This window comes from Lutra lutra, chromosome 6 (assembly GCF_902655055.1).
Source record: "Lutra lutra chromosome 6, mLutLut1.2, whole genome shotgun sequence".
In the NCBI taxonomy this organism is placed as follows: domain Eukaryota; kingdom Metazoa; phylum Chordata; class Mammalia; order Carnivora; family Mustelidae; genus Lutra; species Lutra lutra.
Window position 1 is genome coordinate 115,850,507 of NC_062283.1, and position 23,420 is coordinate 115,873,926.

Genomic DNA, 23,420 nt, shown 5'->3' on the forward strand with positions numbered 1-23,420 from the left:
AATGGATATGGAAACATGCTTCTGCATCTAAGGCCAGGAATATCATTATTGAGTGCTTCCCAGCATTTAATAGACATTAGCTAATTAAAAACCACCCAACATCCTTAAAGAGAATGTATTTTGTTAGAACTTTACAAAGGACAAAAGAAGAATCAAAGAGTTTTAACACATAACCTAGTGTTGCACAGCTAGGAAATTGCAGAGCCCAAATGCCAACCTCTGTCCCTGAAACCTCAAGGTGAATCAGAGCCCTTATCTAGATGCTGCTGCACTTACTGTGCCATAAACCTGTGTTCACCCAGTCTAGCTCTTTTTATGTAATAAATTTTACATAATAATTACATAAATAATTTTATATAATGAGTCTCTTCTATGAAATAAAATAAAGTTGCAGTAGCCAAAATATGGTGGTCTTAATTTAGGAAATTCCCTTTAATAATTTACTATTATTATTTCACAAGGCTCTCAGTGACAATAAGCCAAGTGTAGGGGCAGGGGTAGGGAAAGAAATATGGCTTGTTTTCATTTTACTATTTAAAGTCATTAGTAACACTACAATATTTTCTTATATAAGTATATATATGTATACATATATACATATTTAAACTGAGGCTAATAACTACTTAACTGTATTTAATAATTACTTGATAGTTGAAAAAGTTGCATATTAGAAAGAAGTATCTTCAACCTAATTATCTTTCAATTCCTAAAATAATCATTTTAAGTTCAGTTCTTCTCTTAAATATAACACATGTTAACTTAGGAATGATTTGGAAATGAACTTGCTCATCTCTAGCTATTCATTTTGCAAAATATTTAGCTGTCCTAGATATGTAAGGACATATTAAATTAGATGAATAATTTATTTCCTGGCCAGCAAATGCAACTCAATTTCCCAAAAACAAAACCAAATAAACAAAACAAAAACAAAACTTGCCAAAACAATCTCTATAATTAGACTACTAATTTGTTCCTTTAATACCTTAGTATCTATTTCTCAGTTGGTAGTGAATCAAATATAATCAGCTGGTGGTAAGTGCTAATCAAAAGACACTAGAGATGGAATTCAGATGAATGTTTTCTTACAATTTCCTTCATAGGCTATGTAACACTTATGTCTGGGTTATTAAGTATTCAACGTACCTAAACCTTGTGGAGGATGCCATAAATGTTTTTCTCACCAATTTCTTACACAAAGCTGGAAACTGAAGCTTAAGTCAGGAGGTTGATTTCTCCTATACAAGAAACAGTACGATTTGCTTCACACCCCTGCCAGAGGCAATTATGGCTGTATTTAATTCCTGAATATACAGTTCTTTGAACTCTTATTCACAACCTCAGAGGGGGAAAATAATGTGCTTTGTGTCAAAATACAGTATCTATTTTCTCTTAAGACTTAATTTTTTTAGGGCAGCTTTAAGTTCAAAGCAAAATTGAGGGGAAGGCCCAGAGATATCTCACATATTCCTCATACCACAGATACTTAGCTCCTTCATTATCAACATCCCTCACATGGTGGTACATTTGTTACAACTGATGAACTTACATGGACACATCATAATAACCCAAAGACCACAGTTCACACTACATTTCACTCTTGATTTCCAGCACTGAATATGTAGGTTTAGAGAAATGTGTAATGACATATATTCATCATAATGGTGTCACACAAGGTGTTTTCACTACCCTAAAAATCCTCTGTGCTCTATCTGTTCATCCATCCCCACCCACCAATCTCTGGCAACTGCTGATCTTTTTACTGTATCCATAGTTTTGCCTTCTCCACAGTGTTATATATCTGGAATTGTACAATACATGGTCTTTCAAATTGGCTTCTTTCACTCAGTAATATGCATTTAAGTTCCCTTCATATGTTTTCATGTCTTGAAAGCTTATTTATCTTTATCGCTGAATGATATCCATTGTCTGAATGTACAACAGATGATGCATTCATTAGTTTACTAAAGGACATCTTGGTTGCTTCCAGGTATTGGCAATTATGAACATCCATGTGCAGGTATTTGTGTAGATAATAAGTTTTCAACTGTCTTTAGGTAAACACCAAGGAATGCAACTGTTGGATCATACGGTACGAGTATGCTTAATTTTGTAAAAACTGACAAAGTGTCTTCCAAACTGTACTATTTTGCATTTTTACCAACCCTGAATGTGAATTCCTGCTGCCTTACATCCTCACCAGTGTTTGATATGGCCAGTGCTCCAGATTTTGGCCGTTTTAATACATGGGTAGTGGTATCTCCTTGTTTTAACATACATTTCCCACAAATTACATGGTGCACATTTCCATATGCATACTTGCCATCTGTGTATCTTCTTTGGTGAAGAGTCTATTAAAGGCTTTGGTCTGGGTATTAATAGGGTCCTTTGTTTCCTTGTTGTTGCGTTTAAGAGTTCTTTGTATGGTTTTGGTAACCATCTTTTATGACCTGTGTCTTCTGCAAATATTTTTTTTTCCAGTCTGTCACTTGTTTTATCATTCTCGTGATACCAACTGTTGAAGAGCAGAAGTTTTAAATTTAACAAAGTCTGGGTTATCCATTATTTCTTTTCTGGATTATTGCCCCTAGTGTTGTATCTAAAGAGTTATCACTGCACCCAAGGTCTTCTAGGTATTTTATCTTCTCAAAAATTTTAGGTTGGCATTGTGTGTTTAGATTCATGATCTATTTTGAGTTAATTTTTGTAAAGGGTGTAAAGTCTGTATCTAAATTCCTTTTTTGCATGTGGATGTCTAATTGTTCCAGAATCATTTATTGAAAAGACTATCTTTGCGCCATTGTATTGCCTTTGCTCTTATAACAAAGATCAGTTGGGTATACATATTAGTCAATTTCTGGGCTCTTTACTCTGTTTTATTGGCTTATTTGTCTATTCTTTGGCCAATATCACCTTGTCTTGATTATGATAACTTTATAGTAAATCATGAAGTCAGGTAGTATTAACTGTCCAATTTGTTCTCCTTCAGTATGAGCTAGATCTTCTGGGTCTTTTGTATCTCCATATAAACTTTGGAATCAGTTTATTGGTATCCAAAAAATTACTTGCTGGGTATTTTGACTGGGATTGCATTGAATTTATAGATCAAATTTGGAAAAACTGACATCTTGATAATATCAAGTCTTCCTATCCATGAACATAGAATATTTCTACATTTATTTATTCTTATATTTCACTTATCAGAGTTTTATACCTTCCCTCATATAGATCATGTACATATTTTGTTAATTTATATCTAAATTGTTCATTTGAGAGGATGCTAATGTAAGTGGTATTCTGTTTTTTAGTTCAAATTACACTTGTTCATTGCTGATGTATAGAAAAGCAAGTGACTTCTGTATGTTAACCTTGTACCCTCCAACCTTGCTATAATTGATTATTAGTTCCAGAAGTTTTTCTGTCAATTCTTTTGGATTTTTTACATAGACAATCATGTCATCTGTAATTGCAGATAGTCTGATTTTTTTTCCTAATCTGTATACCTTTCTTTTGTTTTTCTTGTCTTATTGTATTAGTCAGAACTTCCAATGTGATGTTAAAGGGAGTGGTAGGAGACCACATCCTTATCCAGTACTTGATCTTAATGGGGAAAACTGAGTTTGTCACTATTATGTATGATGTTAGCTGCAGCTTTTTTGTAAATATTCTCTTTTTAAAAAGATTTATTTATGTATTTTAGAGAAAGAGCACAAGCAGGAGGTTAGGAAGAATGAGAGAGAATCTCAAGCAGACTCCACACTGAGTGAGGAGCCCAATACAGGGTTCAGTCTCCTAACCCTGAGATCATGAGCTGAGCCAAAAACCAAGAGCTGGATGCTTAACCGAATGCACCACCCAGATTCCCCTGTAAATATCTTTTATCAAGTTGAAGTAGTCCCCCTCTATTCCTAGCAGACTGAGAGTTTTTAATCATGAATGGCTATTAGATTTTGTTAAATGTTTTTTCTAGATTTGTTGCTGTGGTCATGTGATTTTTCTCTTTTAGCCTGTTGATATGATGAATCACATTAGTTGATTTTTGAATGCTGAACTAGCCTTGCATACCTGGGATAAACCCTACATGGTATATAATGTTTTCATACATTATTAGATTTGCTCGTATTTTATTTTAAAATTTTATATCTGTGGTCAAGAGAAATATTGAGGTGTACTTTTCATTTCTCATAATGGCTTGGTCTGGTTTTGGCATTAGGGTAGTGTTGGGCTCAGAATAAATTAGGAAGCATTCCCTCCATTCTCTGAAAGAGATCATAGAGAATTGATATACTATTATTCTTAAATGTTTGGTAGAATTTACTAATGAACCCATATGGCTTTGGTGCTCTCTAGTTTGGAAGGTTTTAATTATTTATTCCGTTTCTTTAACAAATATAAGTGGATTCAGATTATTTATTTCTTTTCATATAAATTTTGACAAATTGTATCTCTCAAGGAATTGATACACTTTTGATATTAGTAATTTGTGTCCCCTCTCTTCTTTTCTTACTTATTCTGGCTAAATGTTTATTGATATTATTGATCTTTGCCAAGAAATACCTTTTGGTTTCATTGGTTTTCTCTATTGATAACCTGTTTTCAATTTTATTGATTTCTGTGCTGATTATTATTATTTCTTTTCTTCTCCTTACTTTGAATTTAATTTGTTTTACTTTTACTATTTTCTTAAAGTATAAACGTGGATTATTGGTTTTATTTTTTTCTAATATAGACATTCAATGACATCAATTTTCCTCTAAGCATTGTTTTCACTGCATTCACAATTTTTTTTTCTTTTTGGGGGGTGGGGTGTAAGTGAATTTTTATTGGAAAAGTAAGTTGTCAACTTAAGCAGCAACAAATGAAGAATGGATAAGGAAAATTCCTGTTGTCACAGATACACAAGACCTCCACCGTATATGATATGGGAGGCATTTCAGCTTGTGACCCCTAGCACCAAAATGCCAAATGCTTTTCCATTCAATCTAATACTTCTAGCTTCCTAACCAAAAGGAATACTGTAAGAGCATGGGGAAGTTTCTTACTGAAAGGAAATCCCTGAAGAAGAGTATGGGAGAGAATGTAGAAATTAAGAATTATGTAGAATACCTTTTAAATCGTAATGAGCTACATTTTCATATCTTTACCATAATACAAAACACAGACACTTGCCAAACTGGTTCAGATTACTTAAAAACTGGGTATGTTTTTAGTCCTTTACATAAGTGTTTGGAAGTTACTTATGTTTATATGGAATGAAGGTATCAATACTTTTCTACAGCAGTAACCACACACTAGGAAGGCCAAGACAAGCACAAATCAAGTAATGGAGTTTTCCCAAAGCTGCAGTATGAAAAGACTATAAACAGTTGATTCCATCCATGTGAATGGGCTTCTTTGCTGTAAGAAATCCAAATAGAATAAGGAATGAAGATGCGTAAAAAGGTTTCTTGAAGAGAAGAAGGTTGATACCCTGTATGCATTTAGTTTTCTGATCCTTTCCCAGCATCATTTTCTTCTCCTGCACTGTCTGAGGTCCATAATGTTAGGTTGTCTCTAAGTAACTGTATTGTGAAGGTGTTGTCTTTGTATGAGTCTTCGTTCAGTAGATCAAGTTGTGCAATGGGCTCATCAAAAGCTGTTTTAGCCAGTGTGCAGGCAAGATATGGGTAATTAAGGATCTCATAGTAAAATACGGAGAAGTTAAAAGTACCAGTCCAGGCAGATGGAGTGTGTGGGTTGCATCTCTTTCTTGCTTATATCAAAAGTCTCTTGTTGATCTCCTTGGGAATTATCTATAGTTTGTTTTGTACCATCACCACATGCAACTTCAATGAGGTACTGGAAGTAATCTCCCTTCATTTTCAGATGTAAGAACTTACTCTCTGGATTAGTTGCATTGGCTATTAAATACTTATCCAACAATTACAGCACCATGGTGCAGATGGACCTTAGTTCAGACTCCACTTTCTACTGAAAGTCCTTAATCAGTTGCAACTTCTTATCAGAGGTTTTCTGCTCACTGCCCCAGATGACCCTCCAAGAGGACCTGTGGTCCATTATCATGTTCTAGTAGGCCCCTACAGCAGGTTTCTCTCCTTGTTGGACAGCTCAGTGGCCCACTCCATCACAGCCTTCATGTGCTTGGCCATATCATCCTGGTGCTCAGTCTGCTCAGTCAGTTTTGCCTTTTGGATCAGCTCTGTCTTCCCTATGGGGACAGGGAGAGGAGAGTGAGAGTGAGCACCCACCTGGACTGGCTAGAGAGGTACATACCTGGTGCAAGTCCCACCACCTTGATCCACTTTTGGCCTCAGTCAAGGACCCTCCAGTCTCCTGTATCTCACAATTTTTTTTAAGTTGTGTTGTTTTCATTTAGTTCAAAATATTTTTAAACTTATCTTGAAATCTATTCTCTGGCCCATGTGTTATTTAATAAGGTGTTCTTTAATCTTTAGGAATCTGGGAATTTTCCAGTTATCTTTTGTTATTGATTCAAAGTTTAATTCCACAGTGGTCTGGGAGCAAACATTGTATGATTTTTATTTGTTTGGATTCGCTACTATATATTTTATGGACCAAAATGTGCTCTATCCTGGTGAGTGTTCCATATGAGCTTGAGAAGAATGAACATTTTGCTGTTGCTGGATGAAGTTGTCTATAGATGTCCATTATATCCAGGTGATGGGTACTATTGTTGAGCTCAACTATGTCCTTACTGATTTTCTGCCTGCTAGATACGTCCATTTATGATAGAGGCATGTTGAAGTCTCCAATTATGATAGTGGATTCATCTACTTTTTTAGTATCTATTTTAATGATTCTTTTTTTTTAATTAATTTATTTATTTATTTGACAGAGAGATCACAAGTAGGCAGAGAGGCAGGCAGAGAGAGAGGAAGGGAAGCAGGCTCCCTGCTGTGCAGAGAGCCCGATGCGGGGCTCGATCCCAGGACCCTGGGATCATGACCCGAGCCGAAGGCAGCGGCTTAACCCACTGAGCCACCCAGGTGCCCCTATTTTAATGATTCTTGATCACAAATAAATGTTTGCACAATGATGTATAATTATTTTCCAGTTGGTGCTTCTAACTCCAAGTATATTTGTAATAGATTAATGTTCCAAGGTTTTATTTTATTTTAACATATTATTTTTATGTTAAAATTGAAGTTTTTAAAAATTAAAACTTTTTAATAATTTAGCTCACATTTCACAAACAGAAAAAAATAAGGCCTTACTTATTTTTATTTTTCATAATTGCCATCTTTGATGTCGCCAAATCCACTTATGAATGAGAACTGAAAAGAAAATTTCATACCACGACAATTCTTTCGTTCCTATCAGTCCACGTGACATGAATCTTTAGTTCTTGTCACTCATTTAAAGTTACCATCTTCTTTCCCACCTGTGTTTTGGATTAGCAGGTGGCTCCTCTTCTCATATAGTCCCTTGTATTTATTCTTATTTTATACATATATCATATATAAATATATATAATATATGATACTTATTAAAATTTATTTATACTCAAATAAATTTAATTTCTTTAATATGAAGAAGGCTTTTATACCATCAATAAATCCCTCAAAACCCACAAATGCTGAATGTCTAAAGCAGTGTACATTTTTGCCAAGTTGTCTTTTTATCCCCGTTCCAAAGTTTTGATAGCCTCCCAATCTCTTACTTAAATTCCTTCTTGGTTTTACACTTTGTCAATGTAATACTTAACAGAATTTCTGCCAATGAATTTCCTACAAAAAGAAATTGCCAAGCGAGTCTTTGGTTAAGGTCATTTCTTATGAGGTGTGGATAAAAGAGATGCTACTCTGTCCACTATAAAAGGAAGTGTACAAAAGAGAATATAATCATAGCACAGTGGTTTGCAAAAGTGATAGCAAACATTATATTCATGGCTAAGAAACAGCTAAGTTCATTTGAAGTTTAATATATGTGCCTGATTTCTTGTTCTTCATTAGAAGTATCAAAGTTAAGCGTTTTCACTCTAATTCTGTGAAGTATAAGTAGAGTTTAAAGAAAATGTTTAGAAAAAAGGAAAATTCTACTTAATAGTGTGATTTTGGCAACCAATTCCAAGTTCCATCATTTTTTAAAATTCAATCTTCTATTTAAATTCTAGTTAGGGGCGCCTGGGTGGCTCAGTTGGTTAAGCGACTGCCTTCAGCTCAGGTCATGATCCTGGAGTCCCGGGATCGAGTCCCGCATCAGGCTCCCAGCTCCACGGGGAGTCTGCTTCTCCCTCTGACCTTCTCCTCGCTCATGCTCTCTCTCACTGTCTCTCTCTTCTCTCAAATAAATAAATAAAATGTTTAAAAAAAAAATTCTAGTTAGTTAGCATATATGGTAAAATTGATTTCAGGTATAGATTTGGTGATTCATCACTTGCATATAACACCCAGTGCTTATCTCAACAAGTGCCCTCCTTAATACCCACCATCCATTTAGCCCATTCCCCACCGACCTCCCTCCATCAACCCTCAGTTTGTTCTCTGTTGTTAAGAGTCTCTGATCAGGTTTGCTTGCCTCTCTTTCCATTTTGTTTTTCCTTCCCCTAGTTAATCTGTTTTGTTTCTTAAATCTCACATATGGGTGAAATCATATGGTATCTGCCTTTCTCTAATGAACTTATTTCACTTAACAAGATACACTCTAGCTCCATCCATGCAAGATTTAATTCTTTTTGATGGCTGAATAATATCCCATTGTATACTTACACCATATCTTCTTTGCCCATTCATCAGTTGATGGATGTTTGGGCTTTTTCTATAATTTGGCTATTATTAATAGTGCTGCTATAAACATTGTGGTGCATGTGCCCTTCAAATCAGCGTTTTGTGTCCTTTGAGTAGTGCAATTGTTGGGTCATAGGGTAGTTCTATTTTTAACTTTTTGAAGAACCTCCATACTGTTTTCCAGAGTGGCTGCACCAGTTTACATTCCCATCAATGGTGTAAGAGCATTCCCCTTTCTCTGTATCCTCACCAACATCTGTTGTTTCCTGTGTTGTTAATTTTAGCCACTGTGACAGGTGTGAGTTCGTATCTCATCATGATTTTGATTTTCATTTCCCTGATGATAGTGAGCATCTTTTCATATGTCTGTTAGCCATCTATATGTCTTCTTTGGAAAAATGTCTGTTCATGTCTTCTGTCCAAGTTCTATGATTTTTGACAAGAATTCAAACTGTGGGCTATTGCTCTAAATTTATAAGCTTAACCCATGGATATGCTTTCCTGTTATTAAAACAAAGTGACTTTAAATTGGGCATAAACTGATTGAATGGTAACACTTTAACATAGTGAGATGGTAGATTATAGCAGTCTGGAGTATGATCCTTTGAGCCAAATTATCTGGATTTGCTCATCTATAAAAGGAAAACAACCACAGTACTTTCCTCACAGGAGATTCTAGGGATTACATGGGTTCATATTGTTGAAGTGTGATGAACAGTGTGTGGGAAGTATTGACTGTTTGGTAACTGTTGACTCTCCTTTTGAATGCTGCAAGTGGTATGAGCTAGGAATCAAGGAGGAAAGAGTCAATAATTCTAAACCTAGTGTTATGAAATATGTAGAGACTCAGATCCATTTCCAAACAGAAACGTTTCATTCTCCTAATAAGGACTGAGGTAATAATGAAGACAGGTTGCCAATTACTGCAAGAGAGATTATTTTGGATTATTCATGTGGGCCTGACATAATCAGTTACAAGGGTCCTCATAAGAGGTGGAAAGAAGGATCAGAGTCAGAGAAGGCAATGTGGTGATGGAAGAAGAGTCCAAGAGAGAAAAAACTGAAGATGCTACAATTCCCTTTGAAGATGAGAAGTAGTCATGAGCTATGGCCTACAGGATCCCCTTAGAAGCTAGAAAAAATCAAGAAAGCATCTTCTCCCCTATAGCCTTTATGAGAAATAGCCCTGTTGACACCTTGGTTTTAGTCCTTCTGGCCTCTAGATCCATAAAATAATAAACTTAAGGTGTTGAATCCATTGAATTTCTGGTAATTTGTTACAGCTGCAGTAGGAAACTGACACAATTGACCATCAAGAAAAGAAGCCTGGGGGGCACCTTGGTGGCTCAGTGGGTTGAGCCACTGCCTTTGACTCAGGTTGTGATCTCAGGGTTCTGGGATAGAGCCCCACGTGGGGCTCTCTGCTCAGTGGGGAGCCTGCTTCCCTCCACCCCCGCCCCACCTGCTTCTCTGCCTACTTGTGATCTCTGTCAAATAAATACAAATAAAATTTAAAAAGAAGAAGAAGAAGAAGCTTGGGGGTTCCTGGGTGGCTCCATCAGTTAAGCATCTGCCTTTGGCTCAGGTCATGATCCCAGGGTCTGAGGATCAAGCCCCACATTGGGTTCCTGCTCAGCAGGGAGTCTTCTTCTCCTTCTGCCTCTCCCCCCTTGCTTGTGCTCTCTAACTGTCACTCTCTCTGAAAGAAAGAGAGAGAGAGAAAGAAAGAAAAAAAAAGAAAAGCCTGGAAGTACACTTTCTTACACACACACACAAAGACACACACATACACACAGACCAGGGCTATCACATCACTGATTAATGCTAGTTACCATTCTTTGGTAGGAAATAGCTAAGATAGTACCCAGTGTATATTCTTTGCACATTGTTCTAAGTGTGGTAGGATAAAAGGAAAAAATCTTTCATCTCTATCAACAAAGCGCTCTGTTTACTTTCAGTAGGTCACTAGTTTGAAAAAAAAAAAAAAAAAACCTACGGATTATAACAACAACCTACATTGTGTGCACAATTCCTGAGCAGTGAACCATGTTTCCAGTTTTCTAAGTATGCATTGGACTTTAAGGTCTGCAAAGCTAGAGTTCATGCTTTATTCCTCTTTCTACTCCTAAAACCTAGCACAGATTATGGCACTGAATAAGGTCTCATTCAAAGTTTGTTGCACTCAATTGAACAAGGTAATAAAAGTGAACAGTATTTCTTCTATAACTTTCTGTTCCATCATTCTTAGTATGATATATGTTTTCTTACATGTGTATGGTTAGCCGAGTGCATGCAAATGTATATGTGTGTCCACTCCTCTCATCAGATGATGTTTGTGGCTTTTTCTTCTGTAGAAGTAAAGGATTTCTTGCTTTACGACAATATTTCACATTTATTTGATGCCTGACCAGAAATATGAGTGAAGCCTCTGTTCATGATTGAAGGGAAAGAAAAACAAAATGGCTTTTAAAAGAAATTTGTTCATACAGCATCGAGAACAGTGTACTGATATTGATGTTAATTATAAATTAAATGGCATTGGATAATGATGATGATGACAATAAAATAAAATTATTCCTCTTAGTTATTTCTTACTTATAGTATTTGTGAACAAAAATGGAAACCCTAAATGGTACAGGTGGAAAAAAAAAACCCTCATGAATTAAAAAATAAAAAGATTGATTAAATGCATTAATATTCAGCTAATATATATTCTAATCCACACTAAAACCTTAAGCATAAATGTCTGGGTTATTAAAGACACATGGTGGTAAACTGTGCACGATTACTGTCCGGTAATCTAACTGCCCAAATAGCTCAAAATGCAATGTAACAATCAAGATTGGCCTTCTCATCTGAGTACTAAATGTCTCATTGCTCTCCAGGGCAGCCAAGGAAACCTCAAGGTTTCCTACAACTGGGCAAGAAGAGGAGGTAGAGTCAACCCAAAACATTTACAGTTTTAGTGCCTCACTTCTTTCTGCTAAGAACTCTCTAACTACTGTCTCATTTTCTCCATTAAAATCCCAGTTATGGTCACTCTATTCTGTCTTTAGCAACAAGCAAGTAATTAATCAAATCCCAAGGAATAGTTAAAAGGAATCCCTTTATAAGCCTGTGTCTGTGGTGTAATTATAGATTGAACCTTCCGTACTCACATATGTGCAGGGACCATAACTGCCATCGGGAAGAAATGGGAACAGGTTTCTGAAAGGGTTCCAAGACACCCTGCCCTCCCAGACCTTTTCTCCATTGCCCTTCTTGAAATTCTGCTTTGTTCCTCCTTATATCCTTCTTTTCTATCCTTTTGAATATGGATCTAAAACATTCTCTAGATGTCATAGTCTCTTCTGGGCCACAGTTTTCTGGAACAAAAATTCTAAGGAAAGAATTGGGGCTGCTGTTGCTATTTTTTGTTTGCATTTAAACCAGTTTTATAATAAGGTATTATCCAAATAGCTTGAATACAAATCTATAAGCCACTAAAAATAGTGGAAAAATGAGAATAAAGCTTGTTTTCAAAAAGACCAAAATAAAGCACAGCACAAAGAGAGGATAAAGTGGTAGCCAAACATAAAAAAAAAAATTCTATTTTGGCATCCTAATCTGAATGGACAATTTTTTAAACTAACACATATGTGGGGGAGCTGGGGAGAAAGTGGGGAACAAACAATAGTTCGCTCAATATAAATGCTAAAATGTGGGTACGGTTGAAGAAAGTTACCCAGAGACCTGCAGTCAGAGGCCATAAAGATGAACTGACCTGTGCGGCAGAGAGCAGCCACATGGCCCCACATTGGATCAGCCCCACCCCTACCCTCTGCACTTACAGGGCTGAGTCCAGGGCTGGAGGTGGGGCAGTGTTTAGTCCTCTCTCATTTCTTCATGAACTAACCTAATTTGGAGCCCAGTGCAAATGAAATTATTTTACCACATTTTTTTTTATATACAAAAGCCAATACACATTTGATACAGTGCTCCCTAGAGAGCTAAAATTTAAAAGCACTCACAACTATTTCATGTTAAAATGACCACCAAACATATTTAGAGGAAAAGACATTCTTAAAAATTTGATTAAGAAAACATTACCAACTCAGAGAATGGTACTTCTCAACACAGTTATATATGCATGCATGTACAATATATAATTCATGTATCTTCAATACTTTTTAAGGTTACATAAGAGATAAAATGCTAAGCATAGTCTCAGCCTGCCTCTCTCTCCATTCCTCTCCACAAGCATGTGTTCCAGTATCATTGGGAACATCTTGCTCCCTGAAGATGAATCTAAATTTGAAATTAGCCATTTTTCAGAAAGCATGGCCCCTACATACCACCTAAGTGCTTCTTTTGGTGCTCAGCGATGAATCAGTGATTCATTCTCTAGCATGACTTTCAAAAAACTGTTAAGAGGGCAAGGTAACTTCTAGAATAAATCAGGTTGGTCACCCAATTTTCCCTGAGACTCAGTGGACCCCAATGACAGGGCTCCTGCACAAACTGCCTTCCCAGAGTTGCCTATGTGTCTCCATGTCCTCACAGAGTCATGTAACACAATCTCTGGAGATACCAAAGGACCACTGGGACTGAGCTGGCCTCACAGAAGTGGACATGAAGCTCGATGGCCTCGCTGGGCTGAGACAGCTTCCCATTCCATGTCTCATGGTCTAAGTTTGGACAGTTGTTAAGAAAGCTCCTCAGGGCTCCTGGGTGACTCAGTGGGTTAGATCTCTGCTTTCGGCTCAGGTCATGATCTCAGAGTCCTGGGATAGAGCCCCACATCAGTCTCTCTGCTTAGCAGGGAGCCTGCTTCCCCCTCCCCCACTCTGCTTATCTCTCTGCCTACTTGTGATCTCTCTCTGTCAAATAAATAAATAAAATCTTAAAAAAAAAAAAAAAAGAAAGAAAGAAAGCTCCTCTGGTACTGCAAAGCAGGCACAGCAGTAAGAGAGTAGTTAAGGGAGATATTTCCAAAATGCATCGCTCACTTTTCTTTGTAGCTCTTTGTTTTTTTTAGTATTTTTACTCTGTTTATCAGGAAAAATATTCTGTGGATAGGACATCATGGAATTTGCTCTAATATTCAGGTATCTCTTGAAAGCCTGCCCAATGGCCAGATAAAAAAGATGTATGAAACTCACTGGTGTATGCCAGCAGAGTCAACTAAAGAGTAAACATCTTCTCTCTGATGTTTTTCTCCAGGACAGCTGTAAAGGCCATACAGAATCGATGATCTATGCTTCACCGATCAGGTGAAGTTGGGGCTGTAAGAGCAGGTGATCACTGGTAAGTGCCTTCATGGCCTTGAGTGGAATCACTGCTCCTCCCAGGACCAGTTGGAGAATGAATTCCCACTTCACTTATGGGGAAAAGGTCAGTGCCAGAGTCTAAGGGGCCAGACATATATGGTCAGAGCAAGTGGTGAGTGTCTTCATGAACTGAATTGGTAGTTTTGCAGAATGGTAGAAACTGAACGCCTAGGTAGAGGCCATGCCAAGGAGAATGCATGGCGCAGAGAAGGGGTCTTGTAGAGGTTCGTGGCCTGAAGAAATGTGTGGAAGCTCAGAATTCAGCTCCAGAAGAGGTCATAATGACACAGTTTCCCAATCTCAGCCATGGATCTGGATGTACTAGTTCCAAACTTTTGGAAAGATAGGAGTGGACAGAACTAGAGTGAAAAGGGATGAAGGATCCTGTCAGATGCAAAGGTGTTGCAACTAAACGAGTAATCACTGGCAGAAAATTCTGACTTTTCTGAGTTTGACAAATCGGTAGGAAGCTTCCTGGAGATCCCTCATAGAAAGGTTTAAGAACCCCAGAGACAACCCTGGGACCATGCAGGTACTGAAAATGAGGGAAGGGGGCCAAGGTAAGTGGTGGTGCCTAAGAGGAGTTGGAGAGCTCATGCCTGTCTAGAAATGCCAGCCTCTTTTCTGTTCCAGCAGATTTTGGTCCACAATTGGCAGATTTTCTTTCTCTCAAGAGAAGAAGAAACATGACTCTGGATGTGAAAGCTACTGTTCTGTGTTTTTTGTTTTGTTTTGTTTTTAATTGTTTATTTATGTGGTTTTTAAAAAAATACACAAATACAATTATTTCTCCTACACTGTGTAGGAGAAATAAATCACCTCTCCAAAATGAACATTGAACAAGGTTTACCATATTGCTGCCCCATTTCTGTTTAGAAAGGGTATTATTTTTGCCCAGGAGAGTGAGTGGGGTCTGGATCAGTGGGCCCTTGGTAGGACATTACCAGAACATCAGCCATGCCCTTAGCAATTTCAATTCTGGAGCTGTTTTTGTTGTCTGGTGCCCTCTGCTGAGACCCAGCAGTGCATTCATCAGTTCTGTCTACATCCCTATTTCTTTTTGGGTAACTGCTTAACCCACACTGTGTGCAAATAATTTTGGTAGGAGAATAAATCAAACCACCTTGGCCTCATCTGATGAAAAGTCAAAAGCTTCTTCCAGCAGATCCTATCACTCACCCTCTCATTGCCCTGGAATAGGTAAAGGGTGAACATCTTACCTCAAACAAGCCAGTTCAACTTTCTGTCCTGAGATTTTGCAATTTAGTAATGTAAGGATAATAAACAAACAAAACCAATAAATAAATAAATGTTGAGCCCTAGTGAATCTATTAAGTGATCTCTTCTGTGAAGACCGTTGGTATCTATCTGGTTTCTGCCTTTCTCACGGTTCTTCAGCCTTCTCTTCCAGCCATCCTCACAAAAAAAAAAAAAAAAAAAAAAAAAAAAAAAGAGGGAGAAAAAGAATAATCTGTTTGCTCCAGGCCCCCAGTTCCCCTCAAAGTTTATTTCAATTGCTTGCGACCAAAGAATCCTAACCACTGTACTCCCAGTGGAATCAACAGAACAGTGGAGAAAAGGAAGACACTCCACTCAGAATTCTATTCACCCTTTGGTAGGTCTGCTCTTTTGTGCTTATAACCAAGGTATTCAGCCCCTTTACAAAGGGTGCTGCTGCACAATTTCCACTTGTATTCAGCGGAGATGTTTTCCCTGAGAACTATCAAACTCAGCTCCACCAAAACACTCCAAAGTGGAACTTCTCCAGCCAGACTAATAAAGAAATGAAAGAAATGTAGAAGGATTAAGAAGTGACAAGGAGGTTCAAATCAGGGAGGAGTCAAGATGGCAGAGAAGTAGCAGGCTGAGACTACTTCAGATAGCAGGAGATCAGCTAGATAGCTTATCTAAAGATTGCAAACACCTACAAATCCAACGGGAGATCGAAGAGAAGAACAACAATTCTAGAAACAGAAAATCAACCACTTTCTGAAAGGTAGGACTGGCAGAGAAGTGAATCCAAAGTGACGGGAAGATAGACCGGGGGGGGGAGGGGGGGGAGGGCGGCTCCTGGCAAGCAGCAGAGCAATGGAGCACAAAATCAGGACTTTTAAAAGTCTGTTCCGCTGAGGGACATAGCTCCAGAGGCTTAACCGGGGTGAAGCCCATGCAGGGTCAGCGTGGCCTCAGGTCCCGAAGGGTCACAGAAGGATCGGGGGTGTCTGAGTGTTGCAGAGCTTACAGGTATTAGAACGGGGAAGCCAGCTACAGAGACAGAGCCGAGGAGTAAGCTCTAAGCTCGGGGTTACCTTAAACCGGTCGCAGGATCCGTGAGCTCGGAGCACAGCTGGAGGCCAGAGTAATGGGAGTCATTGGGCACTGTTCCTGAGGGCAAACTGAGGAGTGGGGCCCCGGGCTCTCGGTTCCTCCGGGCCGGAGACTGGGAGGCCACCATCTTCATTCCCGTCCTCCAGAACTCTACGGAAAATGCTCAGGGAACAAAAGCTCCCAAAAGCAAACCCGAGCGGATTACTCAGACCGGCCCAGGTAAGGACGGTGCAACTCTGCCTGGGGCAAAGACACTTGAGAATCACTACAACAGGCCCCTCCCCCAGAAGATCAACAAGAAATCCAGCCAGGACCAAGTTCACCTACCAAGAAGTGCAGTTTCAATAACAAGGAGAACAGCGGAATTCCAGAAAAGGAGAAAGCAAAGCACGGAACTCATGGCTTTCTCCCCATGATTCTTTAGCCTTGCAGTTAATTTAATTTTTTTTTCTTTTTCAATTTATTTTCTCTTCTTCTGCCAATTTTTTTAAACGTTTACCCTTTTCTTTTTAACGGTTTTTAACTAGTTTATCTAATATATATATTTTTCTTTTTTATATTTTTTCTTTATTCGTTTTCTTTTTTTAATTGTTTCTTTATTTTTTTTCTTTCTGAACCTCTTTTTACCCCCTTTCTCCCCCCTCACGATTCGGGATCTCTTCTGATTTGGTTAAAGCATATTTTCCTGGGGTTGTTGCCACCCTTTTAGTATTTTACTTGCTCCTTCATATACTCTTATCTGGACAAAAATGAAAAAGCGGAAAAATTCACCACAAAAAAAAAGAACAAGAGGCAGTACCAAAGGCGAGGGACCTAATCAATACAGACATTGGTAATATATCAGATCTAGAGTTCAGAATGACGATTCTCAAGGTTCTAGCCGGGCTCATAAAGGCATGGGAGATATAAAAGCCCTTTCTGGATAAATAAAAGAACTGAAATCTAACCAAGTTGAAATCAAAAAAGCTATTAATGAGGTGCAATCAAAAATGGAGACTCTCACTGCTAGGATAAATGAGGCAGAAGAAAGAATCAGCAATATAGAAGACCAAATGACAGAGAATAAAGAAGCTGAGCAAAAGAGGAACAAACAGCTACTGGACCATGAGGGGTGAATTTGAGAGATAAGTGACACCATAAGACGAAACAACATTAGAAAAATTGGGATTCCAGAAAAAGAAGAAAGAGAGGGGGGAGCAGAATTATTGGAGAGGATTTCCCCAATATGGCAAAGGGAACAAGCATCAAAATCCAGGAGGTTCAGAGAACCCCCCTCAAAATCAATAAGAATAGGTCCACACCCTGTCACCTAATAGTAAAATTTACAAGTCTTAGTGACAAAGAGAAAATCCTGAAAGCAGCCCGGGTAAAGAAGTCTGTAACATACAATGGTAAAAATATTAGATTGGTAGCAGACTTATCCACAGAGACCTGGCAGGCCAGAAAGAGCTGGCATGATATATTCAGAGCACTAAATGAGAAAAACATGCAGCCAAGAATACTATATCCAGCTAGGCTATCATTGAAAATAGACGGAGAGATTAAAAGCTTCCAGGACAAACAAAAACTGAAAGAATTTGCAAATACCAAACCAGCTCTACAGGAAATATTGAAAGGGGTCCTCTAAGCAAAGAGAAACCCTAAAAGTAGTAGATCAGAAAGGAACAGAGACAATATACAATACCAGTCACCTTATAGGCAATACAATGGCACTAAATTCATATCTCTCAATAGTTACCCTGAATGTTAATGGGCTAAGTGCCCCAATCAAAAGACACAAGGTATCAGAATGGATAAAATAACAAAACCCATCTATACGTTGCCTACAAGAAACTCATTTTAAACCCGACGACACCTCCAGATTTAAAGTGAGGGGGTGGAAAAGAATTTACCATGCTAATGGACATCAGAAGAAAGCAGGAGGGACAATCCTTATATCAGATCAATTAGACTTTAAGCCAAAGACTATAATAAGAGATGAGGAAGGACACTATATCATACTTAAAGGATCTGTCCAACAAGAAGATCTAACAATTTTAAATATCTATGCCCCTAACGTGGGAGTGGCCAACTATATAAACCAATTAATAACAAAATCAAAGAAACACATCAACAATAATACAACAATAGTAGGGGACTTTAACACTCCCCTCACTGAAATGGACATATCATCCAAGCAAAAGATCAACAAGGAAATCAAGGCTTTAAATGACACACTGGACCAGATGGACATCACAGATATATTCAGAACATTTCATCCCAAAGCAACAGAATACACATTCTTCTCTAGTGTACATGGAACATTCTCCAGAATAGATCACATCCTCGGTCCTAAATCAGGTCTCAACCGGTATCAAAAGATTGGGATCATTCCCTGCATATTTTCAGACCACAATGCTCTGAAGCTAGAACTCAGACAAGAGGAAATTTGGAAAGAACCCAAATACATGGAGACTAAACAGCATCCTTCTAAGGAATGAATGGGTCAACCAGTAAATTAAAGAAGAATTGAAAAAATTCATGGAAACAAATGATAATGAAAACACAACGGTTCAAAATCTGTGGGACACAACAAAGGCAGTCCTGAGAGGAAAATATAGAGCGGTACAAGCCTTTCTCAAGAAACAAGAAAGGTCTCAGGTACACAACCTAACCCTACACCTAAAGGAGCTGGAGAAAGAACAAGAAAGAAACCCTAAACCCAGCAGGAGAAGAGAAATCATAAAGATCAGAGCAGAAATCAATGAAATAGAAACCAAGAAAAACAATAGAACAAATCAACAAAACTAGGAGCTGGTTCTTTGAAAGAATTAATAAGATTGATAAACCCCTGGCCAGACTTATCAAAAAGAAAAGAGAAAGGACCCAAATCAATAAAATCATGAATGAAAGAGGAGAGATCACAACGAACACCAAAGAAATACAGACAATTATAAGAACATACTATGAGCAACTCTACGCCAACAAATTTGACAATCTGGAAGAAGTGGATGCATTCCTAGAGACATATAAACTACCACAACTGAGTCAGGAAGAAATAGAAAGCCTGAATAGACCCATAACCAGTAAGGAGATTGAAATAGTCATCAAAAATCTCCAAACAAACAAAAGCCCAGGGCCATACCGCTTCCCAGGTGAATTCTACCAAACATTTAAAGAACTAATTCCTATTCTCCTGAAACTGTTCCAAAAAATAGAAATGGAAGGAAAACTTCCAAACTCATTTTATGAGGCCAGCATCACCTTGATCCCAAAACCAGACAAGGATCCCATCAAAAAAGAGAACTACAGACCAATATCCTTGATGAACACAGATGCAAAAATTCTCACCAAAATACTAGCCAATAGGATTCAACAGTACATTAAAAGGATTATTCACCACGACCAAGTGGGATTTATTCCAGGGCTGCAAGGTTGGTTCAACATCCACAAATCAATCAATGTGATACAACACATTAATAAAAGAAAGAACAAGAACCATATGATACTCTCCATAGATGCTGAAAAAGCATTTGACAAAGTACAGCATCCCTTCCTGATCAAAACTCTTCAAAGTGTAGGGATAGAGGGCACATACCTCAATATTATCAAAGCCATCTATGAAAAACCCACCGCAAATATCATTCTCAATGGAGAAAAACTGAAAGCTTTTCCGCTAAGATCAGGAACACGGCAGGGATATCCGTTATCACCACTGCTATTCAACATAGTACTAGAAGTCCTAGCCTCAGCGCTCAGACAACAAAAAGAAATTAAAGGCATCTATATTGGCAAAGAAGAAGTCAAACTATCACTCTTTGTAGATGATATGATACTATATGTGGAAAACCCAAAAGACTCCACTCCAAAGCTGCTAGAACTTGTACAGGAATTCAGTAAAGTGTGAGGATATAAAATCAATGCACAGAAATCAGTTGCATTTCTCTACACCAACAACAAGACAGAAGAAAGAGAAATTAAGGAGTCCATCCCATTTACAATTTCACCCAAAACTATAAGATACCTAGGAATAAACCTAACCAAAGAGGCTGAGAATCTATATTCAGAAAACTATAAAGTACTCATGAAAGAAATTGAGGAAGACACAAAGAAATGGAAAAATGTTCCATGCTCCTGGATTGGAAGAATAAATATTGTGAAAATGTCTATGCTATCTAAAGCAATCTACACATTTAATGCAATTCTTATCAAAGTACCATCCATCTTTTTCAAAGAAAGGGAACAAATAATCCTAAAATTTATATGGAACCAGAAAAGACCTCGAATAGCCAAAGGAATATTGAAAAAGAAAGCCAAAGTTGGTGGCATCACAATTCCGGACTTCAAGCTCTATTACAAAGCTGTCATCATCAAGACAGCATGGTACTGGCACAGAAACAGACACATAGATCAATGGAACAGAATAGAGAGCCCAGAAATAGACCCTCAACTCTATGGTCAACCAATCTTCGACAAAGCAGGAAAGAATGTCCAATGGAAAAAAGACAGCCTCTTCAATAAATGGTGTTGGGAAAATTGGACAGCCACATGCAGAAAAATGTAATTGGACCATTTCCTTACACCACACACGAAAATAGAGTCAAAATGGATGAAGGACCTCAATGTGAGAAAGAAGGAATCCATCAAAATCCTTGAGAAGAACACAGGCAGCAACCTCTTCGACCTCAGCCACAGCAACATCTTCCTAGGAACGTTGCCAAAGGCAAGGGAAGCAAGGGCAAAAATGAACTATTGGGATTTTATCAAGATCAAAAGCTTTTGCACAGCCAAGGAAACAGTTAACAAAACCAAAAGACAACTGACTGAATGGGAGAAGATTTTTGCAATTGACATATCAGTAAAGGGCTAGTGTCCAAAATCTATAAAGAACTTAGCAAACTCAACACCCAAAGAACAAATAATCCAATCAAGAAATGGGCAGAGGACATGAATAGACATTTCTGCAAAGAAGACATCCAGATGGCCAACAGACACATGAAAAAGTGCTCCACATCACTCGGCATCAGGGAAATACAAATCAAAACCACAATGCGATATCACCTCACACCAGTCAGAATGGCTAAAATGAACAAGTCAGGAAATGACAGATGCTGGCGAGGATGCGGAGAAAGGGGAACCCTCCTACACTGTTGGTGGGAATGCAAGCTGGTGCAACCACTCTGGAAAACAGCATGGAGGTTCCTCAAAATGTTGAAAATAGAACTACCCTATGACCCAGCAATCGCACTGCTGGGTATTTACCCTAAAGATACAAACGTAGTGATCCGAAGGGGCTCGTGCACCCGAATGTTTATAGCAGCAATATTTACAATAACCAAACTATGGAAAGAACCTAGCGGTCCATCAACGGACGAATGGATAAAGAAGATGTGGTATATATACACAATGGAATACTATGCAGCCATCAAAAGAAATGAAATCTTGCCATTTGCGATGACGTGGATGGAACTAGAGGGTATCATGCTTAGCAAAATAAGTCAATCGGAGAAAGACAACTATCTTATGATCTCCCTGATATGAGGGAGAGGAGATGCAACATGGGGGGTTAAGGGGGTAGGAGAAGAGTAAATGAAACAAGATGGGATTGGGAGGGAGACAAACCATAAGTGACTTTTTTTTTTTTTTAAAGATTTTTTTATTTATTTATTTGACAGAGAGAGATCACAAGCAGGCAGAGAGGCAGGCAGAGAGAGAGGAGGAAGCAGGCTCTCCGCCAAGCAGAGAGCCCGATGCGGGGCTCGATCCCAGGACCCTGAGATCATGACCTGAGCCGAAGGCAGCGGCTTAACCCGCTGAGCCACCCAGGCGCCCCCCATAAGTGACACTTAATCTCACAAAACAAACTGAGGGTTGATGGGGGAGGGGGGTTGGGGGGGTGGGTTATGGACATTGGGGAGGGTTTGTGCTATGGTGAGTGCTGTGAAGTGTGTAAACCTGGCGATTCACAGACCTGTACCCCTGGGGATAAAAATATATGTTTATAAAAAAAAAAAAAAAAAGAAGTGACAAGGAGAAGGAGAACATCTCATATCTTGCCCATCTTTGTTTTTCCCTCTGGCCTCTGAGATTCTCAGCATTAACTAGTCAGTGAGCCTCACAGGGAGGATTCCCAAGTCATTACAACCATGGGCTCTGCAAAGATAGACTAGAGTTCAAATTCTAGGTTTGCCACTTACGAGCTTCAAACCGCAGGGTAATTTACTTCATATCTGAAGCCATTTTTCTTGTCCACAAAGGAGAAAAATAATTCCTATTCCATCTCACTCCAATATTCTGAGAATTGGATGGCATGACGTCCGTAAGTGTTTACTATAGGGTCCAGAACACCATAAGGAATAATAAATGAAATTGCAATGGCATGTAAGCGCCATGATATTGACTGTCAATATCAGTTGTTAAGCATAGAGCTAAAAGCTAAAGCTTTGGAGAAAATTATAGTCCCTTTACAAGCTCGGTCTAGTAGGATCATTCCCACATTCAATAATGCGATGGAGAAAAAGTCTAGCAAAAACAAAGTTTTCCTGAAGCAAGAACAGAGCTAATTCAGTAGCTAAGGACTTATTTCTTAGAACCTATTCACAGAGCATTATTTTATGATGTTGTTTTCACATTATATTTTTTAAATAAACCATTTTAAAATTAAAATGTTAATAGGTATCATTGATGAATTTGGCTGAAAAGAATATACAAAGTTGTTTCTAAAATTTAACTACATATTATCACTAGGGGTCTCTTACAATGACTGATGCCCAGGCCACACCCTAGAGCAATCAAATCAAATTCTTTGGGGTGGGACCAAGGCACTAGAATTTTTACTTCTACTTTTTTTATTAAGAATTGTTTATTTGAGAGGGAGAGGGTTAGAGGGAGAGAATCTCAAGCAGACTCCTTACTGATCACAGAACCTGCCTTGGGGCTCAATCCCACCACCCATGAGATCATGACCCAAGCCAAAACCAAGAGTCAGCCACTTACCCATCTAAGCCACCTAGGCACTCCCAGTATTGGATTTTAAAAAGCTCCCCAGGTGATTCCAGTG

At 38.3% G+C, this 23,420-nt stretch overlaps 1 pseudogene; it reads right to left on the reverse strand.

Annotated features, from left to right (window-relative positions):
- Positions 1-5,477: 5,477 nt before the first annotated feature.
- On the reverse strand, positions 5,478-15,268 carry LOC125101660 (14-3-3 protein theta-like; annotated as a pseudogene).
- Positions 15,269-23,420: the final 8,152 nt, after the last annotated feature.